At 39.0% G+C, this 22,398-nt stretch overlaps 1 pseudogene; it reads right to left on the reverse strand.

The window, feature by feature from the left end:
* Positions 1 to 22,012, reverse strand: part of LOC118857728 — a 128,741-nt pseudogene extending 106,729 nt beyond the window's left edge.
* Between the last annotated feature and the right edge of the window lie 386 nt (positions 22,013 to 22,398).

The following is a 22,398-nucleotide window of genomic DNA, read 5'->3' on the forward strand; positions in this document are numbered from 1 at the left end:
CCCAACCCACCCCCAAGGTGTTCACTGCCACAATGGCCCATCTAATTAAAATCAATATTCCCCTGGTGATGCTGTAATGCAGTAATTCTTGAAACACCATGATCTTGGAAGAACAAAAGTTATGTGGAAACCAAAGTGCCAAGGAAAAATTCATAGTAGATAAAAAGCAGCTTGCTATAGTGGAAAGACTTTTGGATTTGAAGTCAGAACCTGGCATCAAATCTGCATTCTATCTTTTATCATTTGTTTAATCTTGGCCAAGTTATATAACTTCTCTTAGACTCTGTTTCCTTATCCACAAAATCAGGGTGTTGGGCAACAGGATATCTAAGGATCTTTCCAGCTTTGGATCTACCAATTAAGTAGGCTACAAAGTGTTACTAGAATAAGAGTTGGGGCTGATCAAGCAACTAATTACCCAACCCACTTAAAGTGACTTTGTTAAATGAGAATAATTATCCTATTAATCAAAGGCTTTATGCTAGGTGCAGGAAAAGTCCTTGATTCATTTAGAAGTTTTTAGAAGCCATTGGACAAAGTGAAATGACATCATACAGGTTGTGTGTCAGTGCTGGTTAGAGAGACGTGGTTTTCATATAAAATAGAAGACTAGTCAAAACTCAGAAATTTTAGTACCTGGCAGCTTAAGTGAGAGAGCCTTGCAGCCAAGCTCCTGAGAAGGATATTGTTTGGGGCATAAAAGAAGAGCCCTAACTTTGGTCTCCACCATCCTCGATTTGGCTGAGGAGAACTTTGTGAGCTCTGAAGTATCTGGAGGATTTTGGACTTCCTGTTGTCTTCCAAGGAGCATCCTGAGAATAGCTAAAATCAGTATCCGCGTTGCAAGGAAGGGGCAGGATGGATGAAATGAAGAATTTGTTCCTCCCTTGGCTTTGATCCTGACTCTAGGAACATCTTCAACATCATTTAGTAGTCTTCTTATGCTGGAAGATCACTCTGATACCCTGAAAAATAACTCTGATCCTGCTGTACCTTCCTCTGATTAGTCAGTTCCTTCCAGAGCTTCTATTTTAAGGAAAGTGTCAGGCAAGACATATTTATTCCTTTTCCCCTAGGCTCTACTCCTGACTCTCCAAAATTCCTTCTTTATCATGTCTCTTGGTGGCTACCTTCTTCCTCTGTCCATAAATTTTAAGTTTTCTTGTATGTGTCATCTTCTCCCATTAGAATGTAAACTTTGAGAGCATGGAAGGTATTTCTTTTTGCTTGTATATGTATTCCCAGCTTAAATTGTGCCTGGCACAAAGTAAATGCTTAATAAATGCTTCTTGACTTGATGTGAGAAAAGCACATTCAAAGTTCTGTAAGGAACCCCGAAGAAAAGTTATATTAAAACCAAGAGGGAGGGGCAGCTAGGTGGTGCAGTAGATAGAGCACTGTAACAACAATGTGGCTAGCAGCTGTTGTAGGGGTGAAAGACCAACAACAAAAGCACACAGGAAGGCTGCTAGCACAGGTTCTTTGATCTGCTTTTTTAAGGAAAGCAACTTTAAGGGGTTAACAATCTTACTTTGATTAAACATACATATACCATTCACTAAGTTCAGGGGAAAAGCCAGCACCCTGAACTTGAGAGCAAATACAAACAGAAATTACAAAAAGAGACAATATAAACAGATCAATATTTCTATCTAATCAAATCACAATAGATAGTTACCAGAGAAACGCCAACATCTGGGTTTTCAAAGCTGGGGCGGGGGTGGGGGAGAGGCTGCTTTAATGGCTTGCTTGCCCAGAGTCTTGTCACCAACATTCTTTCAATGAATGTGCCCCCAAAGGCAAAAGGCTGACCTCTGAGTTTATATATACTTCTTCAGGGTCAGAGGGCATCATAACCATGTGACTCAAACCCATATGACTCCCAATTCAATCAAAGATTCCTTAGTGCTGAGAAGCACTCCTAAACAAAGACAACAAAAAGTCCACTTTGCTTGCCATTACACTGGAAAAGCAAAACTCATCAAAGGTACTTGATTACCTCAGCATTCCAAAAGAGAAAAGAGTAAAAGAGTCATCCCACCCTAATTACTGTCCCTGGAGTCAGGAGGACCTAAGTTCAAATCTGGCCTAAGATGCTTACTAGCTGTGTGACCCTGGGCAATTAACTTAACCCAGATTGCCTCCAAAAGCAAAACAAACGAACAAAAAACTGAGAGGAACATTTTGAGGATTTTAGCAAAAGAATCCATGAACTCTGAGTCACTCCTTTTGCTAGATGTGCTCTAAGTTTGAGCCCACTTTCCCTTGGGTGCCATATATGTATTTGTGGGATAATGTGTCATAGCTTTGGGCTGGAAGTTGTTTTTGTACCAATTATGCCACCATTGTTCAGTTTTCATAATTCTGCAGAATGTAGCATACCAGGCCTTCCTGTCCTACATAGTGTCCATGGGATTTCCTTGGCAAAGATACTAAAGTGGTTTGCCATTTCCTTCTCTAGTGAATCACTTTTTGTCAGAACTCTCCATTGTGATCTGCCTGTGTCTTGGGTAACTCTGCACAGCATAGCTCATAGTTTCATTTAGCCACACAAACCACTCTACCATGACAAGGCAGTGATCCAGGAGGGGTACACCACCATAATAAATGTCTATTTCTAAAATCTAAGTGACTAATTGATATCAATGAGGATAATCATGGGGAGAAAGCATGCTGGTAGGGGCCTGTGAGTTATACAGTATTAGAAAACAACTCCCAACTCTTAGAACCTGGAGGGTGGAGGGAACAAGTAGCAGACACTTTCTGGCTACCCAGCCTACTGGTGAGAGTTATGTTTGTCCTTCATTTTCAAAAAGGACCATGACATCAGGGAAATGATGACATGACTTGTGGTTGACTTTGATTTGAGTGAGGGAGGGCTGGGCAAAGTCATCAGCCTCACTTTCTCCTCCAGAACCATGTGGGTCCAGTAGCCTGATATTTACCAGGACAAGTGGAGATGACCTAGGACGCATTGGGAGACCCTGGCCCTTTTAGGCTAAGGTCTTTTCATGTACTCACTTAGAGTGAGGTAACACCCACTGAGTGAATAGGCCTCTTTAAGAAGTGAGTCAAGGAATGGCCCCTTGAATTAGAAAAAAAGAAAAAAAATCAAGCTGGGAGAGGAAGACCCTCAGGGTTGCTGTTCCAAAGAGAAACAGTTACCATAGACATTCACTCTAAGCCTGGAGGGCCCAAAATACAGCCATTAAGTAGAGCTTGGGCAGGGACCTACTGTGGTTCAATCTATGAGCTTCCGCTGAGTTTAGAAAAGAGGCTCTAGATCATCTGATAGGCTTGCACATGAGAAAACATTGAGAATATGTATGACCAGAATAGTTCGTGAACTAACTATTTACTGAGAATGAGAGGCAAAGCATGGACAGTTGTGAAAGTGTAATTCAAAAGATATGAAAACCAAACAGTTCTGCTTGGTTTCAACTGATGCCCCCGTCACAGGTACTACTTGGTATGTCCCCCCCCCTCCCTTTTCAGCTTCCTTTTGTGTTTTAGATTGTAAACTCCTTCAGGGTAGGAACTGCATTTTTCTTATTTGTAACCCCAGTGCTTAGCATAGTGCCCATCACATAGTAGTCACTTGATAAATATTTATTGAATCAAAAACAAAACAAGAGGAAGGTCTCCTAGTGCATCCCACAGATCTTTTATGAAGGAATTATGGGAAAAGAGTGAAAATAAATTTCACGAGATGAACAAGATGGAGAGGTTAGATCCTTTCCAGTGGAGAGAAGATTCATACCTCACTTCCAAAATTATGTGTTCATTAAAGCATTTTAAAAACATAAAACAAACAATATAAGCAGTAACCTGGTACAAAGAGCTGGTTATAGAGGTAGAAAGACTTGGTTTTAAGTCTCATTTCTGATATATAGCTGCTTTGTAAGACATAAAATGTGAAAATCTTCTCTAACAAAATTGTGGAGTTGGCAGAATTTGTCTGACTAGGTAATCCTCTTGCTTACCTCCCATTTCTTGACCACTTTTCCTCTCATTCCCTGCTTAGGTTCCTTCTCCTTGTTTTTCATCCACATTCAAACACTCACATGAATCTGTGATCTCATTGATTTGTACATTCCCTCCAATGATGCAGAGTGCTATCTATCCATCCTGTGCAACTCTTATCATTGACTTCCCATAGGTTTACCAAGAGGGGGTCCACCAAGCACGCTGGAGGTCTTCTTCTCTTTTTCCTGACATCACAAGGACACCACTGGTACACTCAGGCTGTCCACTGCAGTGATTCCTTAATTTTGACACATGACCAGTTCATCTGTTATGTTCTTCCATTTCCTGGATGACATCTTTTACTCCTGTTCTTCAAAGTTCTTCATTGTTTATATGCAACAGCTTACTCACACCCAACATGCACCTCTCTACTGCCCTCTGTATGATATTTATTAGGCCTAAAATGCCTATTAAAATGATTAAAATGACTCAGACTAATTCTTAGCATGGTGGAATGAAACAAGAGTAAGATTTGGAGTCAGACTTTTGTTACTTTGGGGCAAGTCACTTCACTTTAGTTTCCTCATGTATAAAATTATGGGATTTCACTAGATATTAACAGGGATAGGACTGGACCTATAGGGAACCTTGTGGCAAGGAAAGTTCTTATGCCAACTCATGTTGACACTTTTTCTGCAATTTATAGTCTTAGTTGTATAGACAACTGAGAGGTTAAGTGACAGTTCCAGGGTCAAATGATGATGATGGTTATGATAATAATAGCAGATAGCATTTATATGCTTTAAGCTTTGCAAAACACTTTGCAAACATCTCACTTTATCCTCACAACACCCTCAGGGGTAAGTCCTGGAAGAGGACCAATGGTGTCAGGACGGTGATATCTTGACTTGCAAGTGAATTGGATTTAAGTGAGGCAGAGCTGTGTAAAGTCATCAGCCTCACTATTACTATTGATGGCACCACCATCCCCTCAGTCACCCAGGCTCTTAACCTCAGTGTCACTCTTGATTCCTCAGTCATACTCCCTCCCATATGTCTAATCTGTTGTTAATTCTCGTCCCTATTTTCATGACATCTTTCCATCATGATATGTCACCTTTTCTGTACTCATATAGCCACCATCCTGGTACAGGCCCTCATCAATTCTTTCCTGGACTATTTAAAAAATTTATTGTTTTATTTTATTTTTAACTTATGTATTAAAATAAGCATTTCCATAACATAGTATAATTTAAAAAATGATCGCACATGAAAATGCAAATCTATTATGTACAACTTTCTATTCTTTTTGAAGTTATGATGTAAATCCCCCCCTCTCCCCCTTTTTTCTTCCCTCCCTCTGCCCTAGAGATTGCTACCATTAGGCACAAATATGTATATATGTAAAATCATTCCATACATATTTCTATTTATCAGTTCTTTCTCTAGATACGGATAGTATCTTTTTTCATATGTCCTTTGTAGTTTGAGTATTTATAGTAGTTAAAATGACTTATTTGTTCAAAGTTCTTCTTAAAACAATATTGCATTACTGTATATAGTGTTCTCTTGGTTCTGCTTATTTTGCTTGTCATTATGTCATGCAAGTCTATCCGTGTTTTTCTATCATTGAGCTCATCATTTCTTATAGCATAGTAGTATTCCATCACAATCATATTGGACAACTTGTTCAGCCATTCCCCAATTGACAGGCATACTGGATTGTTGATATAGTCTTCTGGTTGGTCTCCCTACACCGAGTCTTCTAATGCAACCCATCCACACTCAGCTGCCAAAGTGATTTTCCTGAAGAGATGATCTTAGCATGCTGCTCACCTATTCAATAAACTCTAATCACTCTCTATTACTTTCAGGATCAGATGGGAATTGTTCTGTTTGGTTTTTAAAGCATTTTGTAAACAGATCTTTTCCTATCCTGCTGGTCGCCACACACTTTGCTCCCCTCTACATACTATATGATTCAGTAATACCAGCCTACTTCATGCCCTTTACGCGCAACACTATCTCCTGACTTTATTGGTTATCTCCCTGCTTGAAAATTTCTCCCTCTACTTCCACCTCTACTAGGCTTTTTCTGGCTTCCTTCAAGACTCAACTCAAATCCGACTTTCTGTAGGAGGCTTACTCTTGTCCTAAAAACATGTGTGTTCTTACCTTCCAATTAATAAAAATTCAAGAAAAATTTATTACTATCTTTGTTCTCTGGTCATCTTTCTTTGATTCACTGACCTTTCTTAATTAACTCTTCCTCTTTCATTCTCTCTCTCTCTCTCTCTCTCTCTCTCTCTCTCTCTCTCTCTCTTCCCTTTAGTTCTACACATTTATAATTCCCTTCTGCTTTTTGTTTTGGTTTATAAGAGAACAGCCTTTTATGAAACACCCATGTTCTAATCCATAATGGTGCTTGCTGATGTTACATAGCAGAAGGGCTTCAAAGAAAATTATGCATTGGTCTGATGTAGCCTGGAGCCACAAATCAAAGTCTCTCCTGTAGACAAGACACAGTAAAATTGAAAGTAGTTACACTTTATATGGAAATTAGCTGTTCTGTGAAGGTAACAGAGTTAAGCATATATCAACCCCAAAGAAAATAAACAAACAATACATTCCCTCTCTTGGAATGTTCCCTTCCCCTTTTCTCCATGTCTTTTTGCCTTGCTTGGTAGATTTGATATTTCATAAAAAAGGACAAAAATTTTTAAAAGTTTATTTTCTTATGGGATACTTGAAATGTATACAGTCTGTCCTGGATGGCAGGTTCTTTTTAAAAGAGAATTTAGAAAAGTTTCATTTTTCACAACTTCTTCAGATGTTTTCCAGAGACCTCATAAATAATCAGAGCCTGGAACGTTTATTTGTGCAGGCGATGTTCTAACTGTCTTTCATTAGTATGGCGCATGCTGACTTGATGTAATGAAGAAAAACAGGGAAGAATATATTCTCTTTTTAGAGGGGCAGCATGCAAATGAGACTCTTACTGTAGTTTGCTTTTGATTGCTTGGCTGTTTTTTTTTTAAATAACAAAAGAACGTCTAAAATAAGGATATTTAAAGGAATTTAACAATTTAAAGGAAATTGTTTTTATTCATCATATTTAAATTTTTCGTACCAGGGTGAACTTATTATTATCAATAGAGCCTTCCAGCTGCTGGCACCTAAGGATTCCACAATCACCAGCTGCCACAAACAGACTCCTTGCACCTGGGAAAAGGAAGCCCATACATCTGAGCTTCTGTCGTTGCCACATAGACATCTGCAAATCATGCTGTCTGCATGGTTCCCTAACCCATAGCATAAATGAAATGTAAACCTCCTTCAACTTTGCTCCATGTTAACAAACATCCAAATTCTTTTTGCATGAGTATTTTTGTGTAGGTCATAGGATAGTAGTGAGGACAATGTTTTGTATACTTTAAAGTTCCATAGAAATGGGAATGGTTGTTATTATTTTTTCAGTGCAACAGTCACAGGTCTAGCCCTATGGTGGGAATCAGGAATTCTATGGACAAGATACAGCGAAGAAACTCTTGAATCTGGATCACAGATTTGGGGGTCTGTCTGGTAATAGGATCATAAATCTAGAACTGAAAGGGACCTCAGAGGTCAAATGGTCACAGTATTCAAGATTTGGAAGGGATCTCAGATGCTATCTGCCAGCCCAGTGAATCCTCACTGTGACATCATCAATAAATGGTCATCCAGCCTCTCCTGAAAGACCTCTGATGAGAAAAAATCCATCACCTCTGAGGCAGTACATTCAATTTTTGAGCTGTTCTCACTGATATCAAGCCTAAACCAGTATCTTTGAAACTTCTACTCATTGTACCTAGGACTGCTCTCTGGGGTCAAAGAGGACAAGTCTAACCCTCCCTCCAGAGGATGGTCCTTCAAGAACTTCAACACAGTTATCATTTTGCCTCTGAGTTCCTTCCACTCATATTGTATATGAGGAACATGAGAATTAGAAAGATGAAGTGACTTTCTCAAGTCACTTGAGATAGTGACAGAAGCAGCTTCTAATCCATCTGCCTCTATCATCATCATCACCACCACCACCACCACCACCACCATCATCATCATCACCACCACCAGCACCACCACCACCATCTGATTATAGTCTAAACAGCTAAATGATCTATTATTCTTTCTCATCCCTCACTACTAATATTTTTTGAATCTATGCAGCACATTTCTTCTAACAATTTTAAAGTAGTCTATACATATGTGACTGTATGCATTATGCAATGCTCATGGATTCTCACTGATTTTTAAAGTCTCTCCAAAGTTCCCAATGATTTTTTTTTTAAATTACCTCTGACACATGCTGGCTTTGTGGCCTTGAGCAAATCACTAAGCCTCTTAATATTCAATTATCATCTGCATGCAAATGATTCTCACATTTATATATCCAGCCCTAACTGTCTTTTTATTATAATATTTTATTTTTTCAATTACATGTTAAAGCAATTTTTAACCTTTGGTTTTTTGTTGTTTTTTTTTTACAATTTTGAGTTCCAAATTCTCTACCACCCTTCATTGAGAAGGCAAGCAACCTGGTCAACAATATCCATGTGCAGTCATATAAAACATAATTTCCATGTTAGTCATGTTGTGAAAGGAAACACATACGAAAAAAAAACCCCAAGAAAATAAAGAAAGGTAAAAAAAAAAAACAGTATGCTTCCATCTGCATTCAGATTCCATCAGTTTCTTTCTTTGGAGGCAAATAGCATTTGTCATCATAGGTCCTTCAGAATTGTCTTAGATCTTTGTATTGCTGAGGATAGCTAAGTCATTCACATTTCTTCATTGTATAATATTGCTCTTACTATGTACAATGTTCTCCTGGTTTTGCTCACTTTACTTCACAGCAGTTCATATAAGTCTTTCCAGTTTTTTTCTGGAAACATCCTGCTCATTTCTTATAGCACAATAATATTCCATCAAAATCATATACCACAACTTGTTTGGCCATTCCACAATTGATGGGCATCCCCTCAGTTTCCAATTCTTTGCCACCATAAAAAAAAGCTGCTATATATGTTTGTATATATAGGTCCTTTTCCTTTTTTTTAATCTCTTTGGGATACCTACTAGTGGTATTGCTGGGTCAAAGGGTATGCACAATTTTATAACCCTTTGGGCATAGTTATAAATTGCTCTCCAGAGTGGTTGGATCAGTTCGCAACTCCACCAACAGTGCCTTAGTGTCCCTATTTTGCCATATCCCTTCCAACATCTGTCATTTCTCTTTTTGGTCATAATAGCCAGTCCTAATCTTCCTTCTGATCTCTATCTTGTCTTCATTCATATTGTTTCTTGAAATTGGAATGTCACAAGATAGTAAGATCATCCCTTTAGAGCTGGAAGGCCATCTAGTTCAACTGTTTCATTTCATAAGTGAGAAGCTAAGGTCTAGAGGTAAAGGTAGGTTGGCAGGACTTCTTAAACTTTTTCCACTCATGACCCCTTTTTGAGTTTTGGCAGCCTTCATCAGTGTTGCGTGGCCTGAGGGCATGCACACTGCAAAGTGAGCATGTTGTATGTTCAGAACCAAGGCTGCAGAGAAGTTGCACAATGTAACATGGGCAAGCGCTGCCAGAAACACCTCAGATTCATTATGCGTTTGATTTTTAATTAAGTTTTGGTCATTGTGCTTTCAGAAACCTTTTACTTGTTGCCAAATTTTTCAAGACCCCCTATGGGATGGTGACCCATGATCATGACCCAAGTGCTGGGAGTATATGGGTAGGAGAACAACAAGAATAAGGAAGGAAAAGTAAGAGTGGCACCAGGTTGTATAGGGGCTTGAATGGTAGGCAAGGAAGTTAAACATTTACTCAGGCAATGGGTAGTTGCTGAAGACTTTTTTGTTCAGAGGAAAGTCATGAATAAGTCTATTGTCAGTACAATGTCCCGAAAGTCTTAGTACAGCTACAAGCTATAAAATGCAATAAGACTTTTGGGACACCTCATGTTACTCTGTCTAGATAACAGAGGAAGAAATGGAGAGAGAAGAGAATGGACATAGAAAAAGTTTCTAATGAGGGCCTATATTAGGATAATGGAGATGGAAAAAATTAGGGAGGGAGGACCACCACCAAAGTGATTTTCACCCCACCCCTCCTCCAGTTGCTAGTTACCTCTCCTCTGGAAATCCTTTGTGTTTAGTTTGAATATTTTTTTATATTTATTGATTTGTGTGCATGTTATTTTCTCCCAGCAGAATGCCAGCTTCTTGAGGGCAGGGGCTAATTTGGTTTTTGCTTTTGCATCTCCAGCTCTAAGCACAGTGCCTGGAAGTAACAAGCACTTAATTGACATGAAGAATGAATGGACATTGGAGAGATGAAATCCGTAAGGTCTGGGCATCGATTGGACACAAAAGGGAGACTTAGGGTTTTGAATGCCACCAACAAACAAAACTCAGAAGATGGCCTCAGGGTCTCTACATTTCAGACTTTGGAACACAACTCCCTACCACCCCCCCCTGCCCCCCAGCCACTTGAACCATAGTCCAAGAGCTGGGAATCTTAAGGTGAAATTCTTGGATTATGATGGGCTGGATTTTTAACAGTAGAATTAATGTTTAATAATTTCTACCCATACTCTTGTATTTATTATAGATTTCTAATTTATGATGACCCTCATCAATCTCATAAAAAAGCAAACAGCAATATTGTCCCCTTTTATTCAGATCAGGCTTTATTGGCAGTGAGAAGCAGAAATTGGGAAGGTTGGAGGTTTTTCGGGTTTGGGCTCTGCTAATGTAGTTCATGAGGAGTAAAAGAAAACCACTGAACTAAAATACATGGGCTTTAATAGCTACAATTTAATGTATAGCAGATTAAAAGCTTAAAGAAAGAATATTGTGGAATCACAAAGACTAGAGATAATGAAATCTAAATTTAATTCAGCAAACATCTATAGAAAACCTAATAATGCAAAACCTTTTGATGGGCAATGGGGATACAAAAGTGAAAAACTATAAAGTTCCTGACCTCAAGGAGCTTTTAATCTAGCAGAAAGACATAACATGGACACAAGCAAATATGATCTAACACGGAATGGGGGAATGAACAATCTAGGCAGAGTGCTTGAGAAAAATTGAAGGAAGAAGAGATCACTTTCCTCTGAGAGGATCATGGGAGGATTAATAGAAGAAATGGAACCTGAGTGGAACCTTAAAGGAAAAGAAAGTTGTGGGAGTATATTCCAGGCATGGGTCAGGTGGGATGAGGTTACCTCATGCAAATACACAGGGACAGAACAGGCTGAATGGAGTACATAAGTACCTAGTAATTTAATTTAGCTGGAACATAGAGTTCTTGAACTGTTGAAGTGAAATAAGTTTAGAAATGTAGATTGGACCCAGTCCATGAAAGGTGTTAAATGCCAGGTTTTGTTGTGTTTTTCAGTTGTTTCAGTAGTGTCTGACCCTTCATGACTCCGTTTGGGGTTTTCTTGGCAAAGATACTAAAGTGGTTTACCATTTCCTTCTCCAATTCATTTTATAGATAAGAAAACTGAGGCAAACAGGGCTGGGTGACTTGCCCGGGGTCTCATAGCTAGTAAGTACCTGAGGCCAGATTTGGACTCAGGTCTTCCTGACTCTAGACTCAGTGCTCTATCCACTGTACCATCTCTTGCCAAGCTAATGAACTTCTATTTTGTTCCACAGGTAATGGGGAGCTGCTGAAGATTTTGGAGTAGGGTAGAGGCTTATGCATTAGGAAGATTATTTTGGCAGTTGTGAGAAGGGGAAAGACTAGATGTAGGGAGTCCAGATAGGAGGCAATCACAATGGTTTTAAGCAAAAGGTTATGAAGGCCTGAACTAGGCTGGTGTTGATATGGGTAGAAAGAATAGGATGAATGTTGAACACTAAAATAAATAAACAAATTGAAATCTGGGTAAAAGAAAGAATAGGATGGATGCCAGAATCAATAAGATTTGGCAACTAATTGGATGTGGGACATGAGAGAGCGCCAAAGATGGCTGTTAGATTTTGAGCCTGGGTTTCTGGGAGTATGGTAGTACCATTTACAGAAATGGGGAAATTCTAAGTTGTTGGAGAGAAGCAAGATTTGGGGAAGAACTTAATGAATTCAGTATGGGGCAAATTGGCTTTGATGTGATTTGGGGAACTTTGATGTGATTTGGGGAACATCCCCATGTCCAGCCCACTTTTGGAAATGCAGTACAAGAGATCAGGAGAAAGATTATCAGATGCCTGTGTCCATTGAATCCATTTATGATATCACCAAAGATAAGAGGCTCTATGGAGAAACTTGTGGGGGGATTTAGGGGCACCAATTAGGGGTTAGGAGGAGTCTGAGGAGGACTGTTCAGACAGGTAGGAGGAGAATTAGGAAAAGAGCATCATGGATAGAAAGGGAAGAGGGAATATGAAGAAGCAGGAAAGAGGATGAGGACTGAGAAAAAGCCATTGGACTTGATAATTAAGAGGTTGCTGGTGACCTTCTTTTTCTTTTTTTGGAGGGAGGAAGGCAGGGCAATTGGGGTTAAGTGACTTGCCCAAGGTCACAGAGCTAATAAGTGTATCTGAGGCCAGATTTGAACTCAGGTTCTCCTGACTCCATGGCTAGTACTCTATTCACTGTACCACCTAGCTGCCCCTGCTGGTGACTGTCAAAAGAAGTTTCAGTAGGGTCATGGCAGAAGCAAGATTTCAGGGTGTTGAATGATTAGAAACGAGGAAGTTGATGTTATGAATATATATCGCTCACTGTTTCTGTCACTGAAGGGGAAGAGAAAGAGAAGACAGTAACTTCAGGAAGCAACATAAATGAATGAATGGAGGCAGCGTGGCATATTGTTTAGGGTCCTAGGCTTATAGTCAGAAGAACTGAATTCAAATCCCTCCTCAAGTCTTTACTAATTATGTAATCACAAGCAAATCAATTAGAGTTTCAATTTCCTTGTCTTTAAAAGGGATAATATTATTTCCACAATCTACCTCACAGGCATTCTTCTGAGCAAGGTACTTTGTAAGTCATAGTGAGATATAAATGTGAGTTATTGTTAAGTGAGATTTGCTTATCCTTCTCTTCCATGCATACTGTGATTTCGACCGGGGGTAGGGAATCTGTGGCCTCCGGGACACATGTCCTCAAGGTCCTCAAGTGCAGCCCTTTGACTGAATCCAAACTTCACGGAGCAAATAACCTTAATAAAAGGTTTTGTTCTGTAAAATTTTGACTCGGTCAAAAGGCTGGACCCAAGGACCTATAAGGTCACATGTGGCCTCGAGGCTGCAGGTACCCCACCCCTGATCTAGACATAAGGCCTATTTGCTGTTCCTTGTACACAACATTCCTGTCTTCTTTCTCTGTGTCTTTACACTCACTGACTATCCTCTGAACCTTGAAAACTCTCCCTCTTTACCTTTACTCCTTGTAATCCCTGGTTTCCTTTAAGACACAGCTCCATGACTTTCCTTTTCCTCTTGGCTACTGGTGTTTTTTTCTATAAAGTTATCTTCCATCTACTCTGTGTCTTATATGTACACATATGTATATATATGCATATACCCCTATACAATACATATACATACAAACATATAACACAATATTCGTATATACAAACATATACATTTGTACACACACATATCTATGTATGAACACACACACACAAATATCTATTGTCTTCCCTATCAGAATGTGAACTTCTTATATCCCTAGCTCTTAGCATGGTGCCTGGCATATTTTTATTCTTGTTTAGTCATTTTAGTCATGTCCAACTCTTTGTGACTTCATTTGGGGGTCTTCTTGGCAAAAATACTAGAATGGTTTGCCATTTCCTTCTCCACTTACCTGGCATATAGTAAGAGCTTAATAAATGCTTATTTATCACTTGATAGGCTGAGGCTTAGCTGAAGTTGAAGGCAACAATCCTAGTTATTTTTCATCTTCCTTTTCAAGGCAACCCAGTATTGTGATATGCTCTGTAGCTCTGTGTCTATTCTGTCTTGAAACATTTCTTTGAGGATGGTCCTTATATTATTTCCCTTAAAAGCCCCTTGGCAGATATTCAACGATGCAGAGATCTCTGGACCTGCACACTTTGAGTATCCTCTTGGTGAAAATCTCCTATTTTCCAATGACATTTAGCATATGTAAAGGGCTGGAAAAGTCACCAGATGATATGTAGTCCATTCCTATGTATTTGCACATTGCTGCCTTAGATCCCTCCCAGAAATATAATGGTCTATTCTCTCCTTAAAAGTCTCCAGAAGAGCCTTATAATTTCCTTTGGCCATTCATTCCAGTCAACTGCTTAAGAGACAGGACATCTTCTAGCTAACACTTTTCTTGGGGCAGGTTTCAATGGGAGGCTTATTCAGACTCCAGAGAGCATGTACGAATGGGCACATACTTATGTGTATACATGTGCATGTAAATGTGTTTGTGTATGTGTATGTGTGTGTGAAAGTGTGTGATGAGTGTCCCATCATTCACAAGTAGACCATAATTGGATCTGGGACCTGGGATGTCTTTGTTGGAATTTGTGTAGAAGCAATATATTATTCACTTCATCTCTGAACCATTTGGAATATTTTAAACTAGAGCTTACCAAAATGTTCCACTTTCTCTTTCTCCTCCCCCTTGGATGATGACTGTGGGACCCAGGTGCCAAGCTGTGGAAAATAATTGTCTAGTGATGGTGACATCTGGCTCTTTGGCAAGCTCCTTGCACAATTTCTTTCTTTAAAAAAAATTTCCAGAGAATAAATGATAGCTTAGAGCTGAGTTATAATAGAGCTTTGTCTCTTAATATGTTTGGACCAGGTTTATCTCAAATTCATTAGCTTATGCTAAGAGCAAACTATGTGCTGATGATAACTTTGGCTGTGAGTTACTTTTTGGAAAATCCTGCAGCCACAATTAGACCAAAATAAATTCCGAAGCTGATGTATTTAACACTCTTCTATACTGAAGAGTGCAAAAGTAAGAAAGGTTGAAGTCTCATTTACAATGGTAAATCAACATTTAAGATTTAACCTGCTGTTCCAAAACAGCAAGAGGAGGCTTTTATGACATTTCCCTCAGAGGTAGAATTGACAAACTTGAAAATCTGCATAATGTGGAGACGACCTCCCCATTTGGAGTCTGTGTTTCTACTTTACTATTCTGTGTTCTGCACCCAAATGTCATCTTTGTATTTCAGAGATTTTTGTGGTATGTACTAGAATTTTGGCTCAGACTAAGTAAATATGATCATAGAAGAAAACAAGCAAGCTCCTTGAGGGCAGGGACTATTTCTTTTTGGGTTTGTATTTGAGATGCCTAACATAAACAAGCACTCCACTCCTTTCCCTCCTTTCCTTCTTCACTATCATATTAAGCTTCTACTAGGGCAGGTAGGTAGTGCAGTGCATAGAGCTTAGAATCAGGAAGACCTACCGTCATCAGTTCAAATTCCAGCCTCAGACACTTACTAGTTGTGTGACTCTGGGCAAGTCACCTAACTCTGTTTGCCTCAGTTTCCTCATCTGCAAAATGAGCTGCAGTAGGAAGTGGCAAACCACCCCAGGGTCTTTGCAAGAAAACCCCAAAATGGAGTCACAAAGTGTCACAAATGACTGAATACTAAAGCTTATACTATGTGCCTAATTAGATGCTGTGCTAATCCCTGATGATAAAAAGGGAAAAAAATGAAAGCCTGCCTTCAATGAGATTACATTTCATCAAGGGAGACAATACTTACGTAAATAAGCTTATGTGCCAATATACAAGTCTAATAAATACATGGTAACTTCGTCTTTGTGGAGGTGTGGGGGGAGAAAGTAGGGTCGGGTAGGAATCAGGGAAGCATGTGGTATTTAAGCTGAACTTTAAAGGAAATTAGGAATTCTAAGAGACAGGTGAGCAGGGAGTGTATTCTAGGAATAGGAGACAGACTCTAAAAGCATGGAGACAGGAGATGGAATGGTGTGTGTGAAGAGCAACAAGAATACTATTTTAGCTAAATTATAGAGTTCCAGCGCTTGTTGAATTGAATTAATTTGGACAAAAATTTAAAGATGCATCTGTATCTATAGCTGTATGGCCTTTACTTGAGTGGGAGATGCTAGGGGAGAAACAAGGAACATATTTATTCTGTTGCTGCCAATAAGATTCTCTTGATGTTGGGTTTATCCTTCGCATCGTGAAAAGCATTATTATTTAATACCCCAGATCTCTCCAATCTATTTTGTCAATCTTGTTGGACCCTTTGCTTCTGAACTCATACTGTATCTTCCTGCCTATCTTTCTGGAACTGTTATCTTTTCCATTTCTGGCTTTAACTTTTGGACTTCATTCACAGCAGCTCATAGAACCCCTAGAATGGACATTGGTTTGCATCATGAATGACCCACTTCATTCAGAGCTAATTGACTACCCCTTATCTATTAGTCAGCCATTAATCTCCCACACATACCAGCTTCCCGCCAGGTATATTTGCCAGAGAAACTATGAGGACAAACTGACAGCAGGAGACTGACTCATAGCTTTGCACTCTTGTAGCATGCAGCACATGTACATGGTTCCTTAATCAATGAATAGCGGGGGGCAGCTAGGTGGCACAGTGAATAGAGCCCTGGCCCTGGAGTCACTCAGAAGGAGCTGAGTTCAAATGTGACCTCAGAGACTTACTAGCTATGTGTCCCTGGGCAAGTCACTTAACGCTAATTGAAGAAAGGAAGGAAGAAAGAAAGGAAGGAAGGAAGGAAAGAGAAAGGAAGAAAGAAAGAAAATAACAGATGTCACAAAAATGATCATGAATGTTTTTGAAAGGCATAACATAGTAGCTAAAGAGTCAACCTCAGAGACAAAAAAGAGCAGCATTCAAGTCCTGCCTATGAGATGTGCCAGCTTAGTGGCCCTGAGCAAATCATTCAACCTCTTCATATTCCAGGCATTTTTTCCCAGAGAGCACAGTGGTAGAACAGCTGTCAATCTGTATTAGCAGAGGGAATTTCCTCAGGGGGAGTTTCCCACACCAATGAAATCATAGGTCCAGTCCAAAAACAAATATTGACTTAAATAAAATGTCAGTTTCACTCTGATTCCCAAAGGATGAGCAGCACCAGGCTGGTGGGTGTTTATTCTGCATTAGTTTCTTTTGCAGAGTTTTTATAAATGGTTCTAAAGGAAATGTAACTTCTACCCAAAGGCAGAGGACTGAAGAACTTAAACTAGGCAAGAAATTCTCAATGTCACAAAAATCAACACTGATGTTTGTAAGGTAAATTTTGGGCGGGGGGGGGGAGCGGTGCAGTTTGAGTCTAAGATTTCATCCATGTAATTTCACCCTGTCCACCTCACTCACCTTACTTTCATCATGTTGACTTGCAACTGGTGAGTAACTTATGTTTTTGGAAAGAGTTGCCTGGGCACTGAAAGCTGCTATGTGTCAGAGGCATGGCTTGAACTCCCAGCCATTTCTCCACTAAGCTGAGTGGCCTCTCGTTTGGGAAGTTCAATTTATCTAAGAGGGAGAGTAGCACCTTCAGTTTTTCTGTGAAGGAGGCTAGGAGTCCAGCCTTTAGAGTAGGGAAGTTCTGGATTCAAATGTTGCCCCTAGCACATATTAGTTATGTGCCCCAACCAACTCTTTAAGACTGAATTACAAATCCGCATCAGTGGTGGGGGGAGTTTTTATATGGGGAATTTCCTACATCGATGAAATGATAATGATAATAACTAGCACTTCTACAGTACTTTAAGGTTTGCAAAGTGTTTTACTTACATTACCTCATTTGAGCCTTAACTCAGTTAAGCGAAGTAGCTGATATCATTGTCCTCATTTTTTAGGTGAAATTAAGGCTGGTAGGTTAAAAGTTTAATCCAAGGTTGCACGGCCAAGGAAGTGTCTAAAGAAGTTAGGATTCAGACTCAAGTCTTCATAACGACAAACCCACCATTTTATCCACCATGGTTGCCCCCTCCTCCATCTCCTAAATGTTGTTATTATTAAATGGTTATTAACATAGATCTACAAAATCCATGTAGCATCTATGCAAGTTAAAATGGCTCACCAGGTAACTTTGTCACTCTCCCGAGTTGTTTTTAGACTTGGAAGCTATAAATGATCAAGTATAAGATAAAAATACAAAACCAGAACAGAGTGAGTAGGGGTGTCATTCTAAGTAGAATTCACCACGAAAGAGGTGGGTGACTGTGGTAGGAGATAGACTAGTGCAGGGAACAATAATAGAGTAGGAGGTTGCAATAATCAAGACAGGAAGCTATAAGAGCAAGGAATTATCTTGGCAGTTAGATTGGAGAGAAAGGAAGTAATTTTAGAAATACTAAGGAGAAAGGAATGATTTTTTTTAAAGCAAGTGTCTGTCTACAGAATAACTATGTGACAAGTCCACAGTGACAGAAGAAAGAGGTTAAAGGAAGGAACTAAACAAAAAAAAATTTTAAAGAAAGCAGGGAGTTGAGGGAAAAAAGCAGCAGAAAGGAGAAATTGGAGGAGAGAGGATAATTTGGAGATTTCTGGAGAATAATACTGTTATCAAAGGAACAGGTAAGGAAAAGGGCAAAGCAGGAAAAGGAAGAAAAACAAGGAATTGTTTTAGTGTGTTCAAAGGCAGATTATGTCTTCCTCTGTATGGGAACTATACCGATGATAGCCTGTGGATAGACCCAACTATACAGCTACTGAAATGGGCTTGATTTGTCACAAAATACATGTATGAAGGGACAGCTTACTTACTGTGAAGGACTAGGACAGAATACTATGACAAGCTGTGGAGATTTCTTTCTTTTTTTTTCTTTTGGGAGTGAGAGAAATGATTATTAATAACCAATGATTTGGAGAAATCCAGAGTTTCCCCTTTTTCTAACGCCCTCCCCTCAAAGCTCATTCTCCAAAGGTTCAACTAGCTTTCTCCTCAATGGTGGTGAGACCCCACCCAATCTTCCAAGGAATTGAATCGAAAGTGAATTCCTGCCCATTGTGTTCCACTCAAGCAAGTTTAGGTGGAGGCAGAAACTTTGTCTAGATTGCCAAGGGTGGGGATGGTCTGGGTATAGAGATAGTCTCTTTGCCCAAGAATGATGTGATGTCACTCTCTTAGCCCTCCATTGGAACCATCCCACTTCTCATTATAATATTCATTCTCTCATTAATTGTTAACCAATCAGAATTGATTGCTACCCTCAGGTACATCCACTGTTCCAAGGGCATATAAACTGTGAGCCCACCACCATGAGAGGTCTTTGGCATTTGAGAATGCCACTGAACTCTTTTATTAATAACATACTAACATTGTTAATAAAACAGTCAATTACCCAGAAATTGTATCTCTTGAACTTTTTAAACATCATGGGAGATAAATACTTAGTTTTTTGTAGATATCTTTTGTCTACATTTTTCAGTTTATCTTTTTCCTTTCCTGTCTTCTTCCCAGAGAACTATCCCTCATAACAAATGACAGTAGCAGCAACAACAACAAAAGAAATAAACAGGTCAGCAAAATTAACCAATCCATCAAAAAAAAAAAGCTGACATTTGATGTTTCATACCCATGATTCCTTGCCTCTGCAAGGAAGGGGAGTAGGGAGATGACTTCTTATATGTCTTCTTTGGAGTTAAACTTGGTCTTTATAATTTCACAACATTAGGTTTTGCTTGTTTTTGTTTCTATTCTTTTCATTTACATGGTTGCGTATTGTTTTACATGGATGAAAAGTGTGCATGTTGTTTTTCTGTTTCTGCTTATTCTGCTTTGCATCAGTTGCCATGCTTCTCTGTATCTATCATATTCACTGTTTATTACAGCGCAGTAATATTCCAACTTTGATAATTTCTTTGATCAATCTTTGATAACATCAGCATAATTAATCTTTCCAACAAGTGTAGATCATAGCACATCCTTGTTCTCTCTTCCTGAGCAAATTTTGTCCATGTTTTCTCATAAACTCTCCATGGAGTATTTAACCATCATGCTAGAAGTCTTTCTCATGTTCTTATAATATTTTGGTATTTCATATTTGTGGTTCTGAATATAGCACAGGTCCTATCCAAGTTGGGGTAGTAGGATAATAGCATGAGAACTAGAAGGCAGCTTCAAGTTTATTTAGTCCACCTCTTCCCTTTTACAAATGAGGAAATTTGGATCTGGAGAAATTAAGGGAATTTCCCAAGGTCACACAGATAGTAAGCACTAAAGGTGAGATTTGAACCCAAGTCTTTTGACTCTAGAGTCAGTGCTGTACCATCTCTCTCACTTTGTCATCAGCTTACCACCTTTTCTAGTCACATGTGTCCATGATGATGTTGTTGATTCAACCTCTCCCACAGAAGTCACTAATAAGAAATTGAAGTCCAGCTGTACCTCCTGTGCATCTCTCCATTACTATTTAGGTTACTTGTAATTTTACTTCTTATGAGATCATTGTGTCCAAATGGTTTTTGGGAAACCCAAGGAAATAAATAAAAGCTATTAGCTATCAAAGGGCAGACTGACTTACTGAAATAGGTCAATGGGATGGCAAATCTTCAGAAGAAACAAATGTAATAAAAGTGGTGAGAGAGAAGCATCTTATGTCAAAAGGACATACACTTGCATGGACATCCATTAAATTAAAGGTGAAAACATAGCAGAAATCCTTTGTGTGAGGATAATAAAAGAAGGAAACATTAACTGTATCAATATGAGAATGACATTTATTGCTTGGATAGTTGAATGGTACCCACATACATTTATTTTCTTTATTCAGATTACAAAATTAGTTCACAGTCAAGATATGATAATGATAAGAGATTTACTATCTGGATACTTGCTGGATGTCTCACTTTGCTTCTAAAGGAAAAAAAAGTCTAATAAATTCTTGACTGGCTCTGCTAACAGCTTTATCTCTAAGAAGGTAGAGAAATAGCTTGTGGGAAAGAAAAATAGTGATCATTAGGGTCACAAAAAATAAGAGGTCAAACAAATCTCATTTTTTCTACTAGAGTAGCTAGGTGGTGCAATGGGAAGAGCATTAGGTCTGGAGTCTGGAAGGCCTTTGTACATATTCATTCTACTAACTGTGTAGCCTTGGGCAAGTCACTTACCCTCCACTTGCCTCAGTTTCCTTGTCTGCAAAAAGGGGATAATAATAGCACCTACATCCTAAGGTACTTGTGAGGATCTAATGAGATAGTATTTGTAAAGTGATTAGCACAATACCTGGCACATAGTAGGTGCTTTATAGATGTTAGTAATTATGATGCTGCTGATGACAATAATGATGTAATCAAAGTGGATGTCAGGGAATTACTGTAGACATAGAATATCTAGAATCATAGAATTGGAGCTGGAAGGGACCCAAGAAGCCATCTAATCCAAATCCCTCATTGTACATCGTGGTCCAGAGAGGTGAAATTATGGATCTATGATCACAATGGAGTGAAAGAGCCGACATTTCAACTAAGGTTCTCTGAGTCCAAATTATATGTTCCCTCTGTTGCTTTATACTCAATTTCAGAAAGTCCTTTGAGAAAATCACTTAATGGATTTGTGGATGAGGTAGAGAAATAAAGATTGGATAAAAATGTCAGCTGATTGAGCAATCATACTCAAAGAATAATGTCAATCTAACGAAAAGTCTCTGCCACAGGTCTCTGTCCTCAGAGCCATTGAGTTAAACCTTTTTTTTTCTTTTTAAGTCAATGACCTGTATGAAGACTTAACTGGAATAAAATGATCAAATCTATTGATATCAAAGCTGAGAGAGATAGTTAATACTTAGATGACAGATTACAGAGACTATGTGATCTTAATGGCTTAGGATGACGGATCAAATCTAATAAGAATAGATTAATAGGGGTAAATCAAAATTTGCATTTAAAAATTAACTATATATTACCCTTAGACTTCGCACACTGGAAGTGAACTCCATACCTTTTCCTCTAATTGGTTAATTCTTCCCAGAACCTCTATGCCCAGGTTAGCCATGTCTTCATTTCTCTCTAGGCTGTACTCCTGACTCTTCAGATTTTCTGAACAGGTGTTTTCCGCCATTACTCCCTTTCAGCTTACTTCTTTGTGCTATCTTTCTCCATTAGAAAATGAACTTCTTTAAGACGGGACCTGTCTTTCTTTCTGCTTGCATTTTCATTCCCAGCACTTAGCATAGTGCTCGGTACATAATAAGTGCTTAATAAATGTTCTTTGCCTTCCTGACTTGTTGAGAAAACACTGAATGGGGGAAGATATGTTAGTGTGGGTTTTGTGAGAGAGATTGAGGTTTTCAGTGGCCCTTAGTATGAGTCAAAGGGGTAATGAAGACGCAAAGAAAACTGAACCAAAATACTCGGACACTATACATTCTTGGGTACCTTTAACAGCAGTATACTATCAAAAACAAGGGAGGTAATAATCCCAGAATGCTCTGTGCTTGCTTAGAA

This window comes from Trichosurus vulpecula, chromosome 7 (assembly GCF_011100635.1).
Source record: "Trichosurus vulpecula isolate mTriVul1 chromosome 7, mTriVul1.pri, whole genome shotgun sequence".
Lineage (NCBI taxonomy): Eukaryota > Metazoa > Chordata > Mammalia > Diprotodontia > Phalangeridae > Trichosurus > Trichosurus vulpecula.